We start from the raw sequence: 13265 nt of genomic DNA, 5'->3' as shown, positions 1-13265 counted from the left end.
AGTAAAAATGAAAACTACCAAGGGGTCGTGGGCGACAGCGAAGAACACGGACGAACTGCTCGAGCCCTACTGCAGATCTGTTCTATAAGGCAGTTAGGACTTACAGGGGCTGGGGAGTCGCGGAGGTCGTCGCGTTTCTCTGGTCAAATCAGGGTGATGCAGCGGCCTGAGCTGGTGACGACGAGAAGACCCGCGGCGGCAACGGCGGCGGAGCTCGAGCAGCACGAGAACAGTGAGAGGAAGGAGATGACAGAGGAAGGAGAGTGAGAAAGGCCTGTTGGGCCGGCCTATTTATAAGGGCGAGCTCATAAGTGGGCGCGAGAAACGAGGAGACCACGGCGTGGTTATCTCCCCACGAAACGCCTCGATTTTCGGGATGGCAGTAAAGATAAGATCCGTTGCGGATCTGGTGGAGTAAAAAACGGGCTTAATAGAAGATGACATCACGGCGGATTACCCGGAGTTCAGAGAATGACGTCACGCCGGGTTATGGCCTTCACACAAATGGTAAGCCGGAGATTTTTCCTGGCGAAAGAATTGAAGATTGACATGAGCCGGCTCAAATCAATCTGGGGCCTAATGTTGAGGATATAGACCTTAGAGTCACCCGCCAGGAGGGGCCGGGTTACTCATATGGTCATTGCCAGAAGCCCGGCGCCAAGCTTGAAGACGGTGGGCCAAAGATGGGCTTAAGACCCGGATATGGTTTAAGGCCCGTAGTTACAATCGTTATTATGGTAGAGCTTGTAGTGTAAGGCAAGAATAGTTGAGAGTCCGAGCCGGACACTCTTATGAGCCGACCGGGACTTTGAGAGCTGCTGGGCGTCAGCCTCCCTATATAAAGGGACGACCCGGCAGCGGTTTAGGGACAAGTAAGATCTCATCGAGAGCCAGGCATAGCAGTTTAGCTCCCTGGTCATCGAAACCCTAATCAATACCACCTCAACTGGACGTAGGCTTTTACCTTCACCGTAAGGGGCCGAACCAGTATAAACCCTCGTGTTCCTTGTCCCGCTTAATCCCTTCAAGCTTCCTAGCTGCAATGGCTCCACGACTAAGTCCTAGCTCAAGGACATCTGCCGTGACAATTCCACGACAGGTTCCCATTCATCATGCAATTTTTTAGGAATTGAAACTTCCAATTCCAATTTTTCTTGCAAAGCTTTCATCATAGCATCAACAATATGTTTAGTAAAAGCTTTGTTTTGTTCATAAGCATGGGGTGAATTTAGCATGGATTGCAACAAAGATACAATCAATCAAAGAGAAACTATCATAATTAAAGTCTTTGTAATCCAAAAGAGTGGGTGCATCACAAATTAAAGTTTTGACCTCTCCAAACCCACTTTCATCAATTTTCTCAATAAGATTTTCACCCTCCGAAATATTGGGACGCCTTCTACCTAAAGTTGACTCTTCTCCAGTCCCTTTTTCATCAATCTTATCTTTACTAAACAAGGAATCAATAGAAGAAACACCAATCATTTTAAGATCTTCATCATTTTTGCAAGAATAATCACTAGAAAAAGCTTTCTCTAAAAATTCTCTTTTAGCTCTAAGCATAGCAGTTTTTCTTACTTTCATCCATAGAAACATAAAGAGCTTTGATTCACTACAAAAAAATACACTTCCGTGATGATACGTGTTTGTCACAGTAGGTCGCATTTTTTGTCATGCATGTACATCCATGATAATTTTATGACAGAATCAAGATAGTCATACCTGTGCTGTCGTAGAAGTGTTCCATGACATTACCAAAATTATCATCACGGAAGTGTCCACTTCCATGACGATAAATCGCGCGTCACAGAAGTGCTTTCATCAAGGGTGACCGACACGTGGCATCCACCGTAACGGAACGCCGTTAAGCTATCGGGTCAGGTTTTGGATCCGATAACCCGTTAACAGCCAGGACCAATGGGGATTTTCCACGTGTAAAATTCTGACTGGCTGACGGAAACACGTGTCAGCTCCGCGTTGGCACAAGTGTCACTCATCCAATGGGCGAGATGCGCCTATGATATGCTGACACGTGGACCGGCCCAAAAGTGGCCCATAAAGTTTAAATGGGCCGGCCCAACTAAAGGCCCACAAGATTTTGCGGTCCATAATGGGCTAGCCCAGCAAAAGGCCCACGAGATTTTTCGTATCATAATGGGCCGGCCCAGCTAAAGGCCCACGAGATTTTGCGGGCCATAATGGGCCGGCCCAGCTAAAGGCCCGTGAGATTTTGCGGACCATAATGTGCCGACCCAGATAAAGGCCCAACATTCTCAGTTAAGGCCCATATGGCTAGTGTCAAATCGGCCCGTCAATGACCTGTCCTAAACTTGTCATCATCGCGGCCCATGATCACTTCTAGCCCGTTAACAGTGCGCTAAGTATATGGGCCGAATTACGGCCTGGTGTATTTCCGGCCTGTTAAAGGTCCTGCTTCATTTGGGCCCATTTATAGGCCATTGAAACTTTCGGCCCATAAATGACCGTGAAGGATTTGGGTCATATTCGGCCATGTCTGACATTCGGCCTGTTAGCGGCCCGCCATAGATTTGGGCCACTTTCGGCCTGTTGTGATTTTCGGCCTGTTAACGTCGGACAAAATCCATGGGCCATATGTGGCCCAATGTCACATCGGGCCCATTAACGGCCCATATAAAAATGACAATAATCTAGCCCGACCAAACTTCCGGCCTATTAAAGGCCCGTGTATTAGGTCGGCGCATTTACGGCCCGTCTGAATTTCGGCCTGTGAAAGATCCGCATCATAAATGGGCCCAATCTCACTTTCGGTCTTTTAAAGGCCCATGTTTTTTATGGGCTCGAGATATTTACACCTGTAAACGGCCTATTGTTACTGAGGGCCCAAATTATGTTTAGGCCTGTTAAAGGCCCACTATGGGCACATGCCTACCAGAAAAATATGAAATCTTATGCTGATTTAGGCCCAGATATTTTTAGTGGGCTACATGCAAATTTCGGCCCATAATCGTTTGTAGCCCAATTGGAATGGGCCCGACGAATGTTGGCATGTTGGGCTCCTACGAAGCTTTCGGCCGAATACATTACTAAGATAAATCTACACTATACAAAAATAGCGTCGTAATTATTGCAGCCTTTGGCAGCAGCATACATGCTGTATCACAACAAAAAGGCCTGTTGGCATAAAGTTTACAGTCCTTGCAGATAAAAGCACCATCAGATGTATAGAAGCACATATCATTTGACCTGAGTGCTAATGTTTTAGGCTGTAGAATCTGATGGAGCAGCACGATCTTCACCTTTTTTCCGCCATTGCTCTTGAACAACGAAGCGAATGTCTGATAGTCTGGTTTCAAAACCATTCATATCTTGACAACATTTGTCAACCACTATTCTTGTTTCCAAAACGACGTCCATTAGGGATTGGACTTGTGTCTGGAGCACAGATATATCACTCTGTCTAGCAGGAAGATTTTGTTCAGTAGGCGGATTGGACGAGGCTACCTTGACAACCAACCCAGAATTATGCAAGAAGGTGCTTTTTGCACTGTTAGTGGATAGATACTGACGCACTGCAGCAAGAGGTGACATTGTGCCTGTGGTAGCCTCGTCACCTTCAGGTGGTTGTGGCTGTTCAATCATTTTTTCCATAGCTTCCTCAAAGTTTGAACTTGTAGATTAGTGTACCAGATAAGTTACTAATGAGACAAAAACAAACAAAGTAGGTTACACGTTTATACATAACTTATTTTGGTGAACTACTGTAATACATTAGCATGTATTGTAGTGCCAACTACATAATAAAATCACTTTCGGAACATATGTCCATGTAGCATGCCTACTGTATTGTCTATTTCCTCACATTCGTTGACATCTAAGGATAAAGAGACATGGTTTAAAGTAGGATGAACATAGTATGACATCATTCATATCATGGGCAAACAGAAATAAAACAAACAGGCTATTTTATCATTGTGTGCAAACGTGAACATAACAACTAGAATACAGATCAAGACCAAAAGAATATCCTTCATCTCTTTTAAACCATGTAAGGTGAAATGATACGTTAAGACAACTGTGTATAAAAGTGAACAGAGTAACTGACATTGGCTGCAAACCAAGTAGTTAAATGAACACATCACAGTACCAATCAGTTCAAAGGCAGGAGGAGTAAGGACTTACAACAGCGGCTGGAACTGGCGTGCTCATACCCTTCATCTTGCTGGTGTGGCAATCCTTGAAGATTTGCACTGCATTCAGTTCAGGTTCTTTTTGGTCCGCACAGGCTTCCCTCTGTATTTGGAACAAGTCAATATAGATACGATAATATGGCACAGAAAAAGAAGGAAGTAGCAGCTATTTACAAGAGCCTCGCAGTGTGCAATATAGCTACGAGATCCTGTTGTCTGTTGGAATTTCACTTTAGAACGGTTCGTCTTGTTCTTCAAACAGTTAGCCTAGAAGAAGATACACTTGTGAGGCACATACATAAATACAAGTTCAATATGTGGTCTGATCAAATACATATAGCCTACCTGATACTTTGGATCAGACCAGTGTTTAACGAGGGCTGTCCAGTCTTCATCTGTAATATATTCCACTGGAGATGTTTGGGCGATTTCATTGTTAGCCTTGCCTTCAAAGTGAGATTTTCTAAGGTGGTACCGATACTGTCGCAGAGCCGACTGAAAAACATGAGTGCATGCTTGTTTAGTTGCATCATCTTTCGGATCCAACTTGAACCTCATCTATTGAAAAAAGAATGTGAGTCTTATTAGGAGGAAGCTAGAAAGTATGGGACAGAGCAAGACAATATTATTAATTGCGATGAATAACATTACTTACGGATAAATGGTCAAGGAAGGTGTTAAACTGGGTATTGTCTTTCTCATTCCTGTACTGGATCCACGTTGGGAGGATACGTGCATGACACCTAACGGCAACGGCTGCCTCTGATACTAACTTGGCTGACTCTGTAGCATCACGTGGCCTTTTTAAACCTGCCTCAAAATGGATCTCCATTCTTCCTCCTTTAGATTTTGTTAATCTGTCAAGCATTATCCCTGATGTCTGTTTCCGCTTGCGTCGTGGTGCTAGTTCAACAACGAATATGGAAAGTGTTAGTGTACATCAAACTGTGAGAGTACATATAAAGGAGCATGCAACTGCAACTTGAATCGGTCAGGTACCGTCTTGGTGTTGATGCTCATGAGGTTCATCTGATCTTACCAAGTCCTGTTGTGTCAGCAGTGCTTCGGAAGTAGTGTTAGGTGTGAAGGCAGCTTGGGAACTAGCCAGTTCCGGAGCAATCGAACGAGTAACTCCCTACTATATTATTTTCCTTGCTCTTTTTTGACTTTGCCATGTCAAGCCGTACCCACAACACAAAAGAATAAAATCGCTCTTCAGAACTCATTGATGCATGATACAGACAAGCGATACTTTGATGTAAGACAACCGTATGAGGATGGAATATGTAAGGAAAACAGGACGACATGACATATTCACAGCTACGATGTGTAAACTAAGCAGAAAGATTTTCAAGAAAATAGAAGTGATGCAAGCTAGACACCATATGAAAGATGCAACCAATATTACTCTGCCAAGTTAAAAGTGTCTTGTCATAAGTGGCAATTCGAAAAATTAGAAGCAGTACAACGTAGAAATCAATGCAAGATGCAACCACTATCAAACTGCCATGTTAAAAGTGTCCAATCATGAGTGACTAATGCGGGATACACAACAGCAGTACTTTGACGTAAGAACATGGTATGATAGATAGATGTAGTGTATTCTAGACACAGAACGCCATGTCATATGCACATGTATAACGTATGAACTCAGCAGGTGCAATTTAATCGGAATAGAAGAAATACAGGCTAGACAACATATGCAACATGAAACCAATTATCACACTGTCAACTTAGAGCAAGCACCTGCAATGGAGTACGGGAGATGAAATCATCGTGTAGACTTGGGACTTCAACTTCATTAGCAGTAGCAGTGGAAAATCTAGAGAGTCTCTGTTTGCGTCGGTGCGGAGGACCACCAACATCCCCTAACTTACTCTTTTCCTTCCTATTTTCTGATATTGCCTTATGAAGTCAAAACCACAAGAAGATGAATAAAATTAGCTCTGCATAACTGGTTGATGCATGATACAGACGAACACTACTTTGATGTAAGGCAAGCGCAGGATAGGCGGATGGAATATATACAAAAAAAGACAGCGTTTCATATTCACACGTACGATAGGAGGATGGAATATGTATGAAAAAACAGTAAGCGGAAGGCATTTCAACAAAATTAGAAGAAATGAAAGCTAGGCACCATATGAACATGCAACCAATATCACTCTATCAGGTAAAATGTGTCTCGTCGTAAGTGCCATTTCAAGAAATTAGAAGCAGTACAAGCTAGAAGACAATGCAAGATGCAACCTACATCACAGTCCCAAGTTAAATGTGTCTTATGGGTAAGTGATCGTTGCAGGTATAAGTTGTAAGCTACGCAGATGCAATTCAACATAATCAGAAGCAATACAAACTAGATATCATACGGAAAACGCAACCACGTATAACAGTTCCAAGTTAGAGCAAGCACCTGTGATGGTGGAGTAGGGGAGATGTGCTCATCATGTACACGTATGTTCTAGAAACAGGAACATGTGTCATATTCACAGGCATTATGTGTAAAGTAAGCAGATGCAATTCAACAAAGTTAGAAGCAATACAAGCTAGACATCATACGCAACATGCAACCACATATAATAGTGCCAAGTTAGAGCAAGCACCTGTGATGGTGGAGTAGGGGAGATGTGCTCATCATCTACAAAGCTATGTTGACTGTCTAGCCTTGCGTTGTCTTGCGAATCTTGTTGGGAGGATGGCGGAGTAGAATCTGTAGAGAACCTCCATTTCAGTTGCTCGGAAGGACCACCATCATCCAATGCCTTGCCAATTTCCTTCAGCTTTATTGACTTTGCATTGTGAGGTCAAACCGACAAGAAAAAGGAATATAATTCGCTCTTCAGAACTCATTCATGCATGATACTGACGAACACTACTCTGATGAAAGGCAAAGTCATGATACGAGGATGGAATATGTACGAAAAAATGGACGGCTTGACATATTCACACCTATGATGTGGTAACTAAGCAGAAGGCACTTCAACAAATTAGAAGCACTGCAAACTAGACACCATATGAAAGGTGCAATCAATATCACTCTGCCAAGTTAAAACTGTCTCGTCATAGGTGGCGTTCATAAAACTAGAAGCAATACATGCTAGAAATCATATTCAAGACGCAAACCAATATCACACTGCCAACTTAAAGGTGTTCCATCATAAGTGACTGATGCAGGATACACAAGAAGAGTAGTTTCATGTAAGAACATGGTGTGATAGACAGATATTTTACGTACCAAAAACAGGAAAGCGTGTCATATTCACACGTATCATGTGTAAGCTAAGCAGATGTAGTTTACACTAATTAGGAGCAATACAAGCTAGACACCATATGCAACATGCAACCAGATATCACACTGCCAAGTTAGAGCAAGCACCTTGGATGGTGGAGTAGGGGAGCGAAGACTTGGACCTTGTAATGCACTATCAGTACAAGGAGAATCGGTACAGATGCTCCGTTTACGTTGCTGCAGAGGACCACCATCATCTCCTTCCTTACTCTTTTCCTTACTCTTTCTTGATTTTGCCTTGTCAAGTCAAACCCACAAGAAAAAGGAATAAAATTTGCTCTTCAGAACTCATTGATGCATGATACTGCCGAACACTACTTTCATGTAAGACAGTCGCATGATAGGAGGATGGAATATGTATGAAAAATAGGACGACGTGACATATTGACATGTATGATGTATAAAGTGTAAACTAAGCACAAGGTGCTTGAACTTGTTAGAAGCAATGCAAGCTAGAAACCATATGAAAGATGAAACCAATATCACTCTGCCGAATTAAAAGGGTGCCCTAACAAATGTATTTGACCAAATTAGAAGCAATACATGGCAACAGGCTAGAAATAATATGCAATATGCAACGAATAAAGGTGACTCATCGTAAGTGATTGATGCAGGATACAGAAGAGAGGTAGTTTCATGTAAGAACAAGGTTAACACATATATGTAGTGTGTACCAAAAATAGGAAGGCATGTCATATTCACAGGTATAATGTGTAAACTAAGAAGATGCAATTTACCCTAATTAGAAGCATTACAAGCTAGACACCGTATGCAACATGCAACCACATATCACACTGCGAAGTTAGAGCAAGCACCTGTGATGGTGGTGTGGGGGAATTGCGGTCATCAACTAGAGAGCTACGTTGACTATCTTCATTTAGCCTTGCTGTTTCTAGAGAATCATGTGGGGAGGATGACACTGCACTCTTTAAACGAGTATGGCGTCTCACAGTAACCCACCCGGGTGACTGTCTCATCATAAGTGATTGACGAGGGATACAAAAGAGCATTAGTTTGATGTACGAACATGGTTAATAGACATATGTAGTACTCCCTCCGTTCGGAATTAATTGTCACAAAAATGTATGTATCTACAACTAAAATACATCTAAATACATTCATTTCTTGGACGAGTAATTCCGAACGGAGGGAGTATGTATCAAAAACAGGAAGGCATGTCATTATCAAAGGTATAATGTGTAAAGTAAGCAGATGCAATTTAACCAAATTGGAAGCAATACAAGCTAGACACCATATGCAACATGCAACCACATTTGACAGCGCGAAGTTAAAGCAAGCACCTGGGATGGTTGTGTGTGGCAATTGAGATCATCAACTGCAGAGCTACGTTTACTGTCTCCAACTGCTGACACTGCATCCTTTAGAGAGCTGAAACGCTTAGTGCTTATCTTCGAATTACACTGGAGCGACTTCTATCTTTTCATTTCAGCATTCATCAACACTGCGTCAGAGTCTGAAATACCCATGCATAAAAAAAACAATAGTGTGAGTATGGGTGAAGTGTGTGCACAATTAGTACAGTGTAAAGGTAGCAGATAGCAGGTCGGTGAGAAATAAATGATGGGAGACATATGATAGCTCTGCAACATGCATGGCACACTAAATTACTACAGGATTCTATGAAAATAACATTCGACTGAAAACAAATAGGTCAGTCCATTTTTTCTGCACCATCCGATGTACAAAGAACGGGCAGATCGCCTTCATCTACCTCCAGCCAGCCAGTGTTGACGATCTTCCTCGAAACGACAGCGACCACCGGCCCAGTCCCCTGCCTGCGCCCTCCCCTCGACCTCACTGCACCGCCGTGCTTGGCACCGCCCCCTGGCAATCCATTCAAGCCCCGCCGACCACCAGATCGGGCGCAAGCAGCTCCTGCGCCCACACCCCTATGATAGACACCGATGCGCCGCTTCCCCGGCGAACATGCGGACTAGGTGCTCCGCGCGCCTAAGCGGGTGTTGCTTCTTTTAATTGCGGTTCGACTGACCTTGAATTGAAATCCAGGCGGGCTACTGACCGCAAAGGTGAAATAGTAAAGGGAGGAAACCTTGTGCATTTAGTATCACGAAGAAGATGCAGTAAGAAGCGCTCAACTAGTTTCTTTCGTGGGATGAATACGGTGTGAGCAGAGACGTAAGGTTTGCACGAATAAGGGAAGAGGAGTACCTCTTTCTGCTGGCAGTGCTGTGTCCTTCTTCTGTTTTTCCAACGATCTTCTTGTGGTTCGCCGGAAACGAGAAGTTGTGGAGAACGGTGCAGCCTTGGACGAACCCATGGCCAAGTTGTTGAATGTGGTGCAGTGGCCGTCTGTCGGCGGCGGGGAAGCAGATCTGAGGCGGCGGACGACGGCGTAGCGGGAACGGCTCCAGTGCGGTGGACGGTTGCGATAGTGGAGCGGCAGCAGTGAGGCGCAGGACGGCGTGTTCGGAGTGGTTATGGTACGGCGCACGTCGGCGTCGGCATCATGGAGGCAGCTCTACCTTGGTTTAGCTGCTAAGTCCTTGAGGGCGTTGCGGTTGCGGTTGCGTTGGACGACGACGTCGGGGTACCGGCTCCGGCGTGATGGAGGAGGGCGGCGGTGGATTGGGCGCTATGGGGTGGAGGACGGAGGAGGCTGGGGTTTCGCGGCTGGTGGAGAGGGCGTTTTGGCACCCATGGAGTATGAATGGGGAAACGGAGGGAGGCGGGGAACTAAGGGGGGACAATGTTTCGGTTTGGGACGCGCTTGTTTGAAATTTGGGGAAAGTTACAAACTTTGCCCCCATCTAAAATTTCGGACATATTGCGGGTTGGGGGTAGGACAGTAATCTCAGGTGTCCCAAATGTGGGCGGGATAGATTTCGGCCGAGCGCATGGGTGTTTAGGCACCCACGGCGTATGAATGCTTCTCGGAGGCGGTTGAGACTGGCGTCTTGGTGAAGTTACAAACCTACCCCGGTTTAGACCTTTGGACATCGGGCCGATAGGCTACATGGGCCAGAGTCAGGACAGTAATTTCCTACCACCAAACATTAGTCTTGCACGGTTTCGGGTGACCAGAGGCCTATTTGGCGCTTCGTTCAATATTTGGGAGCAGAAGCATTAACGTTTTCGGTTCTCTTGAATTGAACATTCAGGATTTGTCAAACTTCACAAATCTTTACTCTTGAAAATCCTAAAGCTACGATTATTTTGGAATGGAGGTGGTACATTTGAATATACATTGTACACGAGTATATATTAAAAAATATGCAACTTACCTCAGTTCATGCATGGTTCCAGATATAATCTCCTTGGTTGCAAAAAAAAGTTAGACATGCGTATGAATATATATAGTATGTTCAAACGCACAACAAATATTGATGCCCCCTTTTACATCTGATTTACAAATGCCATTATCTCGGGTTCAAATAGATGAATGCACTTCCTATGAATTCGAATCTTCGAAACCCCCTTATGTTGAATTCGACATGTATTCTATTTCGTAGCTAGCAATTTGGAATGTATCCATGCAAGTGACAAATGTATAAAGTGCTTCACACTAACAACATGGAGTGCGCTAATTAATGTTTATATATGAATTGCAAAAGCATCCATTGCATGTATTTCAAACCGCTCTCACTCTATGGATCGATAATATGAAATAAACACATGCACATGCTAGAATTCAATAGAGTATGGGTGTTGATAGACCGATTTTTGTCCATACGCAATTTTCAAAATTCATGATCTCATCCAAAAATAATAATGCCGTTTATATTTTAATTTAATGCGTAGAACCGCCTTTTACACGTAGATGCACTATGCCCCGGCCCGTTCTCACAAACGCGCTATATGTCTCTCTATCTACCGCACAAGTGCACACACTTTATATGCATCAGCATTTCTCTTTCACACATGCTCACAATCTCTCTCGGGGTGTCGGGGAGTCTCACGCACATGCTCTCTCTGTATCTCTCTCTCTCTCTCTTTTTCTGACTACTATGTACCACTCTTTTCACTAATCTCAGTTGGAAAACACTATTTCTCTCACATGCATATATACACACGCACGGTCTCTACTAGCCCTCCATACGCATATATATATATATGTGCCTACGTGTCTCCCGCACGCACATTATCTTTAGGCCTCTCTCGCACACATTGCCCCCCCAGACACACCTCTCTCTTAGTAGTTGGCAGATATGATTCCATCATATCATTTGGTAGGATATCCGTGACTGTTAGGTTGGATGGTAATACGAGGCAAAGTTTTACCCTAGTTCGGACCCTTGCAGTTGAGGAAAAAGCCTACTCCTGGTACTGTATATTAGTGATAGGGGTTTGTACAAAGTACACGTGAATACCAGGCATTGTGCGTGTGTGTATACTATCGACGAACTAGCCCACAAGCTTCTATAACATACTGGGGGCCTAGGGTTACAAATCATATATAGTCGGCTTATCACCAGTGGGGATAGAGTCCTCCGCGACTCTGGTAGCTAGCTTCGTGTTGTACGCCGAGTCCTCCACATGGGTCTTCGTATAACGCGTCTCGATCCAACCTATGTGGCGCAGGATGGAACCGACCCATGAGTCCTCATGTTGACCCACCACAACTAGAAATGATGTGCCCACCACACCACACACGCAATCGGCCACTAAGAAAATAAGCATATACAATAGTACAATGTTATACATGAAAGTTAATTGCATGGTGCATCCAAAAATATTTGTTCTGCATTGTGAATGTTTATATATTCTCCTAAAATATTAGTCACGGGAAAGAGAAACGAAGGGCATATCTCTCCTTGTCTCCACCGGACATCCCCTCTTTCTACACCACTTTCACGTACGCACACAAACTATCTCTCGGCCCTTTAAAAGTATGCATGCCCACGACACATTCACGCATGACGGTCACTGTATTTCAAGCTAAAGCACTATACGGTCACTGGAGTTCAGAATATGCTCATTACGGTCACCATATGCATTCTCGTGGTGATCATACGGTATCTAGCTCACGATACGTCTCCGTATTTTCTTGATGACACTGACGGACTTTGCATTTGATGCGTGCTTCGTATTTTGTTGATGACACTTACGGTCATTGTATTTGAAGCGAAAGCACGATATGGTCACTGGACTTCAGAATAAGCTCATCATGGTCACCACATACATTTTGTCGTGCTAACCAACATGTGGTTGGATGGTTAGGAGGACAGTGGTTTCTCGAGCCCACCAGGGTTAAAGTCTCGGTGCTCGCATTTATCCTGGGTTAATTTCAGTATTTTCCGGCGATGTGCGTTCGGTGGGAGGAGACGTTCCACTCGACTACGAGGCACCTATGGTGACTTCGTAAAATCTCAAGATCATATGCTGGCCCACTCTCTCGAAGGTGCTCATAGGGGTAGGGTCTGCGTGTGTGCGCTTATAGCGGTGAGTGCTTGCGTGTATATATGAGCCCTTGCGTCTGTACCGTGTTAAAAAAATACATGTCATGATTATACGGTCACTGGCTCACCCGTACAACTCCGTATTTTGTTGATGACACAATCAATTGACCAGTCAAATGTTCCACGTGGCGCAACTAGTGTTGCACCATCGGGGCGCATAACTGTGGGGCCCACCTGTCAGCCCGTATATGAAAGAAAGAAATGGTAGTTTGAGTCTGTACTGTGTTAATAAAATACATTTTAGGGTGATCATACGGTCACTGGCTCACCATACAGCTCCGTAATTTGTTGATGACACGATCAATTGACCAGTCAAACGGTCCACATTCAGCAGCGCACATTACCATAGGGCCCACCCGTCAGCGCGTA

This window comes from Triticum aestivum, chromosome 3D (assembly GCF_018294505.1).
Source record: "Triticum aestivum cultivar Chinese Spring chromosome 3D, IWGSC CS RefSeq v2.1, whole genome shotgun sequence".
NCBI classification, from domain to species: Eukaryota; Viridiplantae; Streptophyta; class Magnoliopsida; order Poales; family Poaceae; genus Triticum; species Triticum aestivum.
The sequence above is the reverse complement of the archived record's forward strand: the minus strand, read 5'-3'. Positions refer to the sequence as shown.